This window comes from Panthera pardus, unplaced genomic scaffold (assembly GCF_024362965.1).
Source record: "Panthera pardus isolate Hobbes unplaced genomic scaffold, ASM2436296v1 HiC_scaffold_2, whole genome shotgun sequence".
NCBI classification, from domain to species: Eukaryota; Metazoa; Chordata; class Mammalia; order Carnivora; family Felidae; genus Panthera; species Panthera pardus.
In genome coordinates, this window is record NW_026526765.1 from 41480448 (window position 1) to 41492855 (window position 12408).

Here is a 12408-nt window from a genome sequence, read left to right on the forward strand (position 1 = left end):
CTCAGTTCGGAAATGCCAGCAGATGTCTAAGAATAATGAACACGTTTATTGTTTTATTTCACCTGGAATGTCCACAGAGTCAGTGAGTTTTTATAGCTGGAAGGTAGTCTAGAAATCTAGTATAGTAGATTTTGATGTATTTAACGGAAATTTTTTTAAGGAGGCGCAACATCTAATGTGGGGATTGAACTCACGACCTTGAAATTAAGAGTCACATGCTCTACCCACTGAGCCAGCCAGGCACCTTTACTCTAGTGGGTTTTCAGTCAAGTTCCGCAGAGATGGCTCATAGACTACCTGTGGGCGAAAGGGGCAATAGGGTGACAAGCCGACACTATTCCTTTGTCTCTTCCCCACACTTCCTTCTGGTGCTCCAAACACGCAATTACCCAGAGCGCTGTCTGCTTCATATGCTGGGGTTCCCACACTTGGCAACATATGGGAATCAAATGGGAAGGTTTAATAACATACAGAGTCCTGGGGTCAACCCTGCTCCCCAGACGTACTGAATCAGAATTTCTAAAGACAGAGCCCAGCAATCAGGATAGTTTCAAAGCTCTTTATTTGATTCTGACGCAGTCCAAATACAGGAAACCTCTTTACAGAGTACTGGAAAGACAGAGACATTGTGGCCTTTGCTATAATGCTTCCAGTTATGGAAGCTTCTTCCCCACAGAAAGCATTTTTACTTACCAAAAAAGAACCAACATTCCACAGAGCTGAACTCACTCTTTCAGCCCTCTGATGCTACACAGAACCAATGAGCAAACTCGTTCCCAGGACAGGTGGGGAGACAAAAGTTGGTGGCTATCCTTCATAGCAGTGTTTTCATCCTTTTTTCTGCTTACCAGCTCCATCCACCTTGCCACAGTGGTCAACAAGATTCAAGATCAGTTCTTAACTTCTGGCCAGAGTGGGTGATCCAACCCAATCTACGCAGAGTGCTTCTCCAAAACTTTTTAAAACTAACGCCAGAATTGAGAATCTTTTTTTTTTCCTGAAGTCCTAGGGCTACAAAAATATAAATTGGGAGCCATTGGTGGCCATGTCTTTGGCCTTGTTGCAGTGGGTGCTGTGATGAACCACCAGATGTGCCACGAGGTTCACGACCGATACATCGACAGGTGCTCCCCCAAATGCCATGAGGTTTGCTTGTTGAAGGCTCACAATTGAGTCTTTCCCCTGGGCAGAGGGAGCTGCCATGCCCATGCTTATGCACACCCTGGGTGCAGCCATCCACATCCAGACTGGCTAATACAGAGGTATAAAGACCAGGCTCCTGTGCTCAATCCAGGACAACCTGGAAGCATTGTCCCGCTCCAGAACCCCCTGTGGGGTGGGCTAAGGCCTTTGTTCCAAGAGCACTGCAGCCTAACTTCTCCCCCATACTGTCCTACTTCCTTTACTCCTCCACAGCTGTTGCTCCCAACAGCCTTCCATGGAAATCTTCATTGTAGAATCTGTTTTCCTAGGAACCGAACCTACGTTACTTTGGAGGAATCCCATCTAGAAGGAGAAAATGGATCCGAGCAGTGACAGCAGAGATGAGAGGTACCCAGAGGGAAACTAATGTCACCTGTGGCTCCCCAAGTCTCCTCTTCTCCCCAGTCTTCCAGCTGTGTGTCATCACAAGTGGTTCTAAACATCCCACCATCCTGAAGGTGTGATGCTCAGACCTGAGTATCATTGTCCAAATGTGGACTTGCTAGGCCAGGGGATGGGGGAAATTCTACCATCATCATACTTCTATTAATTTAGCTGGAGATTAGCTCAGCTTTTTAGCAGCCCAAAAATTCTGTTTGGCTTATTGGAGCTTGTGTTTATTAAAGACTCCTACATCTTTTATCTGTCAAGCTGCCTCCCTCTGCCTGTGCCCAAACATCATTTAAGCTTCTCAAAAATCTGCCTCAACTTTATGACTGGCAATATTTCTTACCCCTTTTAAATGCGTGCCCCAAACGTGAGCCAAGATCTGGAAGGGGCTGGGGACAAGGGAGACGGGGGATGGGAGGTGTTTTTTGTGGTTTATAGTAGAAAGTATTCGGAACACACTTTTTTCTGGAGTGGTGACAGATTTGGGGCAAGTTTATTTTCTTTCATTCTTAACTATGAGATGTTTGGAGCTAGATGAGACTTTAGAGATCTTCCAGTGCTTTAATGGCAGACACTCTACTCCCCTGACGCTCTTGCCCCAAGCACCCATGGTAGACGTTGCTCATCAAGCCCAATACTCTGCACACAGAGCCCCAGTACTGTCCCTTTCCCAGAGGGTCTCCTCCCTCGGGCCCCAACCATGCCCCGTAATTCTCAGTGTACCACATCAGACAGCTACTAAAGGTTAACTGGTTCTGGAACACTAGGTGAACTTAAATTTTCTACACCTCTTCCAATCACCCTACTTTTGAAAAGGGCGAAATTATTGGCCCAATTTATATTATGCTTAGCAATCAAGCTGAAACTCTTGGTTCCCAACTCAGTGCTCTCCCCATCTGCCTCTTTCTGAAACTTCTCTAATCTTTTCAACCATTATGGGCCCACAAACTGCTGAGGTGTGCATAATTCCGGGCCCAAATTCAACAGGTGTGCCCTCCATTACTGAAGGGCTACATAGGCATTCCTCATGATGCTTGTGATATGTAGGAGAACGTGGAGGCCATCTGGAGGAGGAAAGGTGGTTGAGCTAGGGCTCAGTATCCACAGGGCCTCACATACTTCAATAATATACTAAAATGCTAAGACAAATAGAAACATGTCCTAAACCCAGTGACTCATACCTCTAAGCTAATCCCACAATGGCCCCACCTCGCTATTAAAAAAAAAAAAATGAGAGAGAGACAGAGAGTGAGAGGGAAAAATACAATTCCATGTATGTCCATGTATGTCTGTTTGGTAACCACAGCCACCAGCCATAAATGGGAAGTGATTCCTGACAAATGGTTTTGTTTGAAGTCAAAACCATCCCTCTGACTCCCGAGCTATCACCTGGGGCCTCGAAGAAGCAAGTGGCCCTTGGGATATTTGGCCCCCTTGAAAGTGTTAAATCTCTCTATACTAACACCTCACACCAGGAGAACTGCTGAACTGTAGTCAGGATGGAAAACAACTGGCTGGCATGAGTTGCTCTGGGAGCCAGTCAGAAATTACAGGATGATGTCTCAGGATCCAGGAAAAGATGGGTGTGATGATCATGTCATTCTTTCTCCTTGGCACAGAAAGAACACACCTGAGTCTCCAGCCTCCATCCCAGAGGGTCTGAAGGCCAAAGTACAATGAACCTTAGGGACACCAGACACAATCCCATCACTCAACGTATGAGAATGAGGTGAGAGAGGGGAGGCCACCTGGCCAAGGGCACAGAGCAAGTATGGTTGATGTTTCCAAGAGCAGATTCTTCGAGGAGCAAAGAAGTTGGAACCATGGACATATGAGAAGCAATGATAAACTGAAACAAATCATCCAGTGAAACACCACTTAATCTTTGCAGACCTGCTTTCCGTAAAGCAGAAGCCCTATCTCCAGCCCCTACTCCTGGTGGGTCGTCTTTGTTCCCCAGCTCTGACTCTTACTAAGGCAAAATGCTAGCTCGAGAGTGACGCACTTTGGGCACAGACTTTCTGACTCAGTCTGTGCTCTCTAACCACTAGACTAAGCTTGAGACTTTAGGGGATTTTATGAAATCTATGACATGCTGGCAAGAAAGGAGTCCTCCTTGCCTTAAAGATAAATAGATATTTTGTGAATGCATAGTGATGGGTTGCATGAAGTAAAAGACGAAGTAGTTAATAATTAATTCAGCATGTTTTAAGCTACGATCAATGGTCAGATGTACGATCCCTTTTAATTCTCATAACAACCCCATAAGTAAATATGATCATTCTGTATTTTCAGAAGCTAAGGGTCAGAGATGATACATAAGTGGAAGTGGAGTGTCAGAAAGGCTAGGTGACTTACCCGAGGGGACAGAGCCAAGATCAAGGCCAAGTCATCTGGATTTCCTCTGTCCTCCGCTCTGGTTTCCCAAAGCCCACACCCAACCAGCATTTTTCATATGACCACAAGGCATAATTAACTCTGTTATTTTACTAACACAACAGTTCTGTGGGAGGCTGGTAAAGAATTTGTCACATTAAAAAAAAAAAAAGACAAGTTTGGAGGTAGAAATTCAGCGTGGCCTTGAGAAAAATCACATCCTGTATATGAACATCAGTTTCCTCCTCCATTATATGGGAGTAACACAAGCACCTACGGGATAGGCTTACTTTAAAGATGAAATATAGGGGCGCCTGGGTGGCTCAGTCAGTTGAATGTCCGACTTCCGTTCAGGTCATGATCTTGACCGTGGTCTCACAATTTGTGAGTTCGAGCGCCACATGGGGCTCGCTGCTGTCAGCATAGAACCTGCTTCAGATGCTCTGTTCCCCTCTCTCTCTCTGCCTCTCCCCCCGCTTCTTTCTCAAAAATAAATAAAATATTAAAAAAATAGAGATGAAATGTACGTAAGTGATGAGTCATTGAATTCTACTTCTGAAACCAATATGGCGCGGTATATTAACTAAAATGCAAATTTTTACAAAATTTTTTAAATATCTATATAAAATGATGAAATGACATAATGTAAGTTGAAAAGCACTTAGCCTACACTGCTAAGTGTCATTCAGTGAAAGCTGAAAAAGGTCACGGAGTGCGATAGAAATGCTTGTAGGGTAAAATCATTATGTGGCCCTCAGTAAGTAATAATAGTAAGAAATATCTACATAATGCCTAAAGCTTTACAGTTTATATAGTTTTTTTGAGCACGGTTTTCTTCAAAACGCTAACCAATAGCTGTGGTTTAGATCTTTTCTTTTTTCTCATTTTTGTGTTCAGTGTAGTAATTCACCCTTCTCAGGCTGTGATGCGTTGGGGAAGGTGCAGCCGCCCACGTTAGCGAGGATATCTAATTCCAACAGCCCTCCTCTGAGGCAGGAGCTGCCTGGGTGGTTGTGGAAACAGGCACAAGGGTCCTTGGCCCCTGGCTCCACCGCCAGTAAGCGGAGGGGCTGGGCTTGAACCTGGCTCTGGTCGGCCTCTCAGCCCCACTGAGCGCCCGGCTTGCCCAGACAGCCACAACTTCAGGGCCACCTAAGCAGAGACCAGCGCGCACAGAGGTACCTACTGAGAAAGAGAAGCAATGGGGCTGGTGGAGGGAGCTGGAAAACTCCTCCCCGGAACACCATTCCGCCCTGGTGGAGAGGACAAAGCCTACCGCGTGCCTCCAGGGATCACCTCGAATGAATTTCTCTGCCCCCATGAACAGCAACTCGTGAGGTTCTGAGTCAGGCCTCTTGTTTCTCATTTTTTCTCCCCGGAAGATCTTCCCACAGTGCTTTTTCTGGACTTCTTCTTTCCTTAAATCCGCAACTCACCCTTGCAGGACCCTGCCCTCTCCTTTCTCCCCAACCCCGCTTCCCGGTTTTCCCCTCAGCCTGTGACTTATTCCTGAGCTAACTGGGGAGGCCCCCAGCGTCCCTCCTGCATCGGGGTCCCCGGTCTGCAGACCCCCAAACAGTATACGGTCTAGGGAGTGCACTCCAGAGTCTGACCCCCTGAGTTCTAAATCCAGGCTCTGCTTTTGAGGGTCGTGTGACCCTGAGCGAGCAACTTGGCCTTTTATATAAGCCACAAAGGACTGCTCTCATAGAACCACCGTGAGGATTGAAGGAGATGACGCTTGACAAGGCCACAGTACATGATACCTGCTCTCAATGTGCTTTTAGGCACGTCGGATTCAGTCATTGGTGGTGTCTTTTCCCAACCCTCCTCCAATGTCTGGGCACACATCTCCTTTTTTCTAAAGGCGAATCTTCCATTTCCTCACCCTTTCCAACCCTCCCCAGGAGCCCAGTCCCCGAGCTGCCCTTCCTCTCCGCCTTCTTTCTCTTCTGTCCTATGTCTACTCCTCTTCCTGGACCCTCCCACCCCACCACCCCAGACTCCACCCCAGGCCGTCGAGGCTAGAATCTTGCCACTCACCCATAGTCCCCCGAGGCCCATGATTCTTCCCACACTGCCCCCCTGCCTTTGCCTCTCCTGGCACATCTCACTGCCCTCCATGCTGTCAACCACCCCCCTCCGTTACCCCACAGCTCCCTTTCCAATCTTACCCCCTTCGCCCCCCACCCCCCCACCCCGCGTGCTCCATCTTTGAAGAACCCTTTCTTCTCCTGCATGGCAGGTGGCACTGATCCTTCAGGCAAGACTTATCCAGACGTCTCTCATCATTTCCAGTCAGTTTTCAATGCTCAGTGTCTGCCCGGTTTACAAATCACATTATTATACATTTATGCTTTCCTCTCTGAGCGATAAGCATTTCAAACACTTCTCTCATCTGTCCACGTGGCCCCTTACAATGCCTAATCGAATGCCAGGTACAGAAAAGGCCCTCAGAACATGTGCATTGATTGATTGGTAAGGAATCAGTCTGCAAGCTTCAGGAAAAAGGAGCTATCGGAGTTACGAATTTTACTAGCTAACTTATCTCCATCCTTATTATGTGCTGGGCAATGGACTTTGTGCTAGGAAAACAACCAAATGAGAGAATGGTGTCTACCCCTGGGCCCCACATCTCACATGTGTTGCCTGCTGGATCCTCATCATAGCTCCATTCAGGAGGTACTACCATTATACCCATTTTGCAGAAGGATAAGTGACTTGCCCGCTGTCACACCGCACGTGAATATTTGAGCCGGGCACATTGCTGCTCGCCCATGAAGTCAACTCAATATTTACTAAGGCCTCTCATCCCCTTTATTTTTTTTCGAAACTTACTCAAGACCTACGGAATCCTAAAAGCGAGCGTAAATCCTTCTAAAAGTCAGGTGAATGTGTCGTCCAAGCCTTCCTCATTCCCGGCGCCTGTGTCCCACTGCCTGGGAATCAGGATATGACCTAAATTCAATACAAACAATAACAAGTAGTACCTACAGCTATATTTAGAAGCAGTTGAAACTGTATACATTCTCTACAAAGAGCAAAGTTCGTATTTGAAGTTTAGAATCGCATTTTGCCTTGAAAAATAATTTGAAAAAGCACATTAGGGGTTTCATTGCTCTCAAACGGAAATACTCCCAAGGAATGTGATACATTTCAAAGCAGTTGGTGAGTTGTGATACTCAGAACTAGAAGGAATCAGTCGACAGGGGCTTTCAGTTTTAAAGTCCAGGGTGTATGTCTAGGAGCCACGGACTAGTAAATAAAATACTATTGCTTTCTTCTCAAATTTACAATCCAGTAGTTGGGTTATTGGGGTGAGCATAGTAACAGAAATAATCAGGTGGTCCTATTTATTTTATTTTTCTTTAAGTTTATTTTATTTTGAGAGAGACAGAGAGCGTGGACATGAGCTGAGGAGGGATAGAGAGAGAGGGAGAGAGGGAGAGAATCCCAAGCAAGCTCCACACTGTCAGCACAGAGGCCCAGTTGTTCAACTAAATCATGCAAACAACCAGAATTTGAACCTTGACTGAATGTGCTTATTTATTCACTTATTCAACAAACATTTCTTGAATTTCTAGTGTGTGCCAGCCATTGTTCCAGGCTCCGGGGATAAAGGTGGAGAAAGCAGTCAAATTCCCTTCCCTCCTGGATCTTATATGACCCAAGATTATATGACGTAATGTAGGTAGTGGTAAAACTACGAAGAAAAAGGGGCGCCTGGGTGGCTCAGTCAGTTAAACGTCTGACTTCGACTCAGGTCACGATCTCGCGGTCCGTGAATTCGAGCCCCGCATCGGGCTCTGGGCTGATGGCTCGGAGCCTGGAGCCTGCTTCCGATTCTGTGTCTCCCTCTCTCTCTGCCCCTCCCCCGTTCATGCTCTGTCTCTCTCTGTCTCAAAAATAAATAAACGTTAAAAAAAAAAACTACGAAGAAAAAGTAGCAGAGCCGGAGTCAGAAAGTAGCCAGTGAAGGAAGTGTCGCTTGAGGTCCGGAGGTCCAGGATGATGTCACTGGGAAGACAATAGGAGATGAAGACTTGGAGGAGGGGACGGAGGGAGCCATGGGAGATCTGGGGCTAAGAGCATCCCAGGTAAAGGGAAGAGCAAGTGCAAAGGCCCTGAAACAGGAATGAGCTTGGCATCTTTGAGGAAAGTTCAGTGGGGCTGTGAAGACATAAGAAGGGGCTGGGGCTTAGGTTGAAGAAGCAGAAGGGGCAGATCTTTGAGCTCTGAAGGGTCTGCATTTTCTTCCGCATGTTTTGGGAAGCCACTGGAGGGTTCTGAGCGGAGGAATCACATGTATGATCTATGCTTTTAAAAGACCACTCTGTGACTGATTATGACACAGAACAGTCCCTGAGACACCAGGTGGTTTTGAAAACAACTGGGGTTTTGTGGCTTGTGATGATGGTTCATCTGAGATGATTTTCTTAAGGAGCGAGGAGTGAACATGGATCCCCGGGTAGACCAGACAGTTTGGCTTACAGCAAGGAGGAAACCGTTCTTGGGGGTGGTAAATACGTACGTGACGGTGACGCAGAAGTCAGTAAGTTGTGTGGGTTAGCATTTCCGGAAGTACCTCGTGTTAACACTATTTCAAGGTGTGGGGATAAACTTTATACCAGAAAGAGTTGACTCCGCCCGGGAAATACTCTGTCCAGAAAAGGTAACCAGACCTCTTTCCTGGAGGCCTCCTCAGAAACTCCAGGGTGTTCTTTTACGCCCGGACTCTCCCAGACCAGGCTGAAGCTGCCAGCACTCGCCAAGCTTATTTGACCGCAGGATCCTTCACATCAAACGCACGCTGGGAAACCCCCGTGTAACGACTTCAGCTTAAAACCAGCTAAGACCTATGTGGAGATGAAAACAGGGGTATAATAAGTAACAGACCTTGAAGCCAGGGATCGGGCATTTGGGGTTAATATGAGGCTAATGTAAACTTAGCAGAGTTTGATGAAGTTTATAACAAATAATAACTTGACAAGGTCATTTCTGCCGTTCTGTTTAGAACTGTAGACTTGCACGCACTCCAGGGAGTTTGCCAGATGACCCACTGGTGGTGGGAAGAATGGATGATGATGTTGGTTGTATTTGTATTGCTCCAAAAACCCACAAGGAAATTCTTATTCTGATCTTTAATACATTGAACGTGGCACATGTCATATGATTTATACGTATACACGTTGGGCTTGTATGTTCAAAAATGTTACGGATACGGATCATGAAAAGCTTGGAGTGAGGTGACCCGGAGGAGGAAGTGCCTGGTGTTTGCACCGAGCTCTGGTTGTGGAAGTGAGGGGGAAAGAACAAAATGGAGAACTCGACCACAGTGGGATTTGTGGGGAGAGGGGACGGGCAGCATCAGAAGAACAACGACAAAATGGGCGTGGAGTGGAACGGTGACCCCAAGGCTAGGAGCTCTGAAGATGGTTGAAGTTTGTGCTGGGGAAATTGAGAAGGACTAGAACAAGGGGCCAAGCGACCATTACGTGTCTGTACTGGAGCACTTAGAGGACTTAGCCCACTGTCTGGGATATAGTAAGTGTTCAGTAAATGCTGGGAAGATCAATGAAGGAGTGAATGACTGAATCAGTGAATGAAGATATGCAGAGGGCTGGGAAAAAGACTATCGAGTAGGAAAATCAGGGCAAAATGAAAATAATCTTCCAGAGCAAGATTCCTTAAGTGTCATTTCCTAAAAATAAAATTAAAAAAATATATATCTTAACCTCCTTTGATATTTGGGGTTTTTTTTTGTTTTTAATGTGAGACTAACACTATTTTCAAAAAAGGCAATTTCTTAATGTATCTATACTTCTTTTTATGATATCCGTTTAAAATGTTATGTCCTCTAATGTTCATTGCAGAAAAAACAGAAAGTGCAAGTAAGCAAAAGAAAAGGAAAAAGAAAGAAAGCGTATTATACCACCACCCAGAGATAAGCCAGGCATATTTTTACAAAAATGGGCTTGTAGCATATATACTATTTTGTAATTTTCATTTAATGATATGTTCTAAGTGTCTGTGCATGTCAACAAATATGCTTCCGTGAAATCATTGTTTACATCTGCATAATATTCCATTATATGGAGACATTACAATATACCCGACCAATCGTCTATGATTGCACCATTAAGCTGGTTGCTTTGTTTCTTTGTTTTCACTCTAAAGATGCTGAAATAAATCTACAGCAACTACGTCTTTGTCCATGTTCTTAATTACTTCCGGGGCCTAATACCGGGAGGTTGAATTACTGAGTCATTTTAAATGTCTTTGATATGCATTTTCAAATTGTCTTCCAGTAACCGCGAATGAGATTTTATTACTTATGTGAACTCTTGACTTTAGACTTCACGTTCACACATACTCACACCTTCCCTGTTTTTTTGCAGCAACCGTATGGGCAGATCACAGGTGAGAAAGAAGGCCGGAGCATCTAGAAGCCATTCTCAAGGTTACACGGCCCTCACACGGAGCTCCCGTGAGGGCTCTTTGCACGTCACTGGATTAAATGCCAACATGTCATTGAAAAATATCAGTACCTTGATCCGTAATTTTCTCTTCAACAGCAAAATACAGAAGCTCAAGTTTCTAATGAGGGTGTTTCAAAATTAAACAATAGTTTGACATTGGATTCTCTTTCCTTGTAGAAAAGACTCCCTGATATCTTGCCAAGTAGTTAACTTTGCTCTTGAGTAGGTCCCTTTGTTAAAAATGGTTGCTTATAACTGGCGCCTCACTGCCAGTAATGTTTATGGTATTTGAATGTTCTTGTTTGCCTTTAAGCGGTAAAAGGATCAGGGAAACAGAGCTCAAAGGAGGCTTGCAGATCATTTCAATTGTACTCTAACTAGTAGGGATAAGGAGACTGTCTGTGTCTAATTGGGCAGGGACTTGCCCAAGGTCACACAGTCAGTGAGTAGCACAGATAGGATCAGAGGAGGAAGTCTCCTGACCTCCAGCCAGAGCTCTGGCTAGCATCACAGAGCCTTATGATTAGTTTTTACCTTAAAACCATGGAGTTTACCCACACAATTTTGCATTTGGAAGAACTGAGGTTCAGAAAAGGGAAGTAACTTATTTACTCAGTGCTGCCCAGGTAATTAACAGAAGAGCTCGGGTGAGGGGTTAGGTCCCCTGACTCCCAGTTGGGAGGCTGGTCCCAGACTCCACTCTACTCCACTAGAATCCATGCCCAAAAGCCAGGACCAGGGTGGGTTGAGTGAGACATTCACCTCAAGTGCAAATGCTAAGGAGGCACTAAGATAAATAATATTTTCATGCAATATTTGAAAATGAAAGTTAATACAAAATATCCATAATGAACAAAATATCCAAGCTCTAAATAAAGACAGGGTCTGATGCTACACTTACATGATTCACTTCACTCACTTCACCCTAATCCTGGGCCCTGTTGGATCCTGTCTTTATCTAAAAAGTTTATATGTTGTTCCTCATGGATAGATTTGCATGAATTTTTGTGCGTGAGGAAATTGGCTCACCCCAGCCCTACAGCCCTCCAGGGAGACCTCCAGAGTTTGTGCCTGAGGAGACCTTATAAGTGAGCTCCAGAGAGAGATGGAACAGATTGCTCTCACAGGGACCTAAAGGCCTGTGACTAATGGGACCAATCACCTGGACAGAAGAGCCCTCCCGCCGGGTCTTGGGGCAGTGAAGAAATGGCAACTAAAGAAATTGTTGATGAACCTAAAGTTGTTGATAGCTCAAGTTCTCCCAATACTAACTTGGAGCATTCAAAGATTGATCATTTAATATTCTGTATAAAATTTGGTACTTAGCTTCACAAAATCAGATGTTTAAGATGCGTGATGAACTGGTTTGTCAACTACTATGAAAGAAATCTGGACATTTTAATTGACCACAAGCTTAACATGACCCCATGATGGGAGGTGACTGCCAGAAACACAAATGGAATCTTGGGCTGTGTTCATGGGCTCATAGTATCTGGGATCCGTGAATCTAATTCCAAGGAAGTCAGAGCCAAGAGAACATATTCTGGCCTGTCTGTAGGGAAGGCTCGAGGTTACTATTTGAGGCGGGAAAGGTAATTGTTAGGGGTTGAATGGTGTCCACCCACAGAAGTCAAAATCCTAACCCCCAGTACTTGTGAATTTGACACTATTTGGAAACAGGGTCTTTGCTAATGATCAGGTTAAAGTGAGGTTATTAGAGTAGGCCCTAATCCAATATGACTTGTGTCCTTGTAATAAGAGGAGCTTTGTACAGAGGAACAGACACACACATAGGAGAAAAGCTACGGGAAGATGAAAGCAGGGATCAGGGTGAAGTATCTACAAGCCAAGGAAGAACAAATGTTGCCAGAAAACTATCAGGAGCCAGGAGAAGGGCATGGAATAGATTCCCTTTCAGAGTCCTCAGAGGGAATTAATCCTGCCGACACTTTAATTTTGG

General features: G+C 45.2%; 1 long non-coding RNA gene across 1 annotated transcript; it reads left to right on the forward strand.

Annotated features, from left to right (window-relative positions):
- The first annotated feature begins 8290 nt into the window (after window positions 1-8290).
- LOC109276042 (uncharacterized) lies at window positions 8291-10604 on the forward strand. The gene is made up of 2 exons (XR_002084491.2): window positions 8291-8521; window positions 10368-10604. It is a non-coding gene; the product is annotated as an uncharacterized LOC109276042 (long non-coding RNA).
- Window positions 10605-12408: the final 1804 nt, after the last annotated feature.